Raw genomic sequence first — 1,781 nt, forward strand, 5'->3', positions numbered from 1 at the left:
TATCTTTGCAGGGGGATTTTTCTGTTTCTGAATGTCAAGGGGGAGCTGACCTTTCCAGCTCCCATCTTCCCCAGTTCCACCAATTCTATTCTAACCAACCAAGGCCAAGCAGCCTTTCAGATGCAGCTCCTTTGTCAGCCCAGCCTTCTGCTCACCTCCAGCCAGCAAGCTCTTCCTCCGTCATCTCTCCACTCACCACCCTCCTCACCACCTGCAGCCTGACCCCTGAGCTTGACCTTGCTTTCTAAGGCTGCCTCCTTTGCCAGGCATCCCAGGGGCATCTACCCACTGCCCTCAGCAGGAAGCTGGCACCGTGGTAAGAATTTCTCCAGGGATACAAGGTATGGACCAGATCTGCAAGTCAGGGTGCAAATCGGGTGTCTAGGCGGCCCTAGACATCTCCATTGAACAAGCACCCCAGGTGATCCCGCAAAATCCAGTGTTTGAAAACCTCTGGACCAAGTGTGGGTGTGGGGTCTGACTCAGGGATGAAGACCCTCGAAATGCCAGGGTTAAATCTTCCTGGAAGAACTGCTCTCAGTCTCTGGCAGCCCAAACAGCAAGGGTTGGGGAAGATCTATTCTGTGAGCTCCTCTGTGTCTCTGCCCTTCCCTGATGACTCATTCACTCCCACCCGCCCACCCCCCGACACACACATATCCTGTTATTGCCTCTGTCAGCACAACAGTGCTTGGTGACCACAGACGTGCAGTAAATTCACTCTATACTTTACTGGTAATAAGGGCATGGGGGCAGTACGGGGCTCCTGGAGCCCAGCTCCCTCCATATCAGGCAATCTCTGCTCTCCTGGGTGCTTGCCAAAGGGCCTAGGAGGACGAGACTATCCCTACAGCTCAGTCTTTCCCCTGCTACCTTGCTGTGGTCAGGCATGCAAATGTCTAAAATGGTACTGGGGCAGGGCAAGATTTAGCAAAGTGTGAGCAGGGATTGGTGGGGAAGGGAGGAGGCAGACCTTGGACATGATCCAGTCAGCAGGGCCGAGTGCCCAGCCCAGGGAAAGGAAGCTCAGGGACCCCATCTTGGGCTTTAAAGAAGCAGTATCTGGACCAGTAAAAGGTCACTGACTGCAATCAATACCCTTGCCTTCTTATATTGAGCCTACTGCATAGAAAGCACTGTGCCAGGGAGGAGGGAAGGAAGAATATACAGATGATGTATATTGCCTGGTCCCCAAGGAACTCACTCTCTACTAGAGGGACTGAGATGGGTACAGAAATCATTATAACCCAAAGCAAAAGGTGTAAAGTGATATGATAACACCAAGCCATGTGCCACAGAGATTCAGCATGAAGAGCAGTGGCTCCAAGCTGAGAGAATCGGAAGGATGTTGTTACAATGGGCCTTAAAGGATCGGGGCGGGGGTTTGATAAGTAGAGAGAAATGGCGGTGGGAGAGCAGAGCATCTACAAGGAGGAAACAGCACAAAAGCAAAGAATTGGGAAACGGGCAATGTTTCACTGATTCACTCCGCAAACATTGATGGAATGCCTAGAGCACCAGCGAGCAGGACGGGCATCGTTTTATCCTAGTGGAGATTCCAGTCTGAAGGGGAGATAAGACATGAGCCAGTGAACAAACAACTGAGTGCAGGGTGTGTGGTCCGGCCTGACCAAAGTGAAGGACCTTGGCCAGAGGGCCGAGGAGTCTGTTCCAATGAATCCCACCAAGAGATGCTTCCTGAGCCCCACATTCAGTGACATCTTCTTGGATCCTCAGCCTTTGATAGTCCTCAAATGCCTCCTTACCCTCTTCAGTCCCCA

This window comes from Giraffa tippelskirchi, chromosome 2 (assembly GCF_054371585.1).
Source record: "Giraffa tippelskirchi isolate mGirTip1 chromosome 2, T2T-mGirTip1v1.2.pri, whole genome shotgun sequence".
Taxonomy (NCBI): domain Eukaryota; kingdom Metazoa; phylum Chordata; class Mammalia; order Artiodactyla; family Giraffidae; genus Giraffa; species Giraffa tippelskirchi.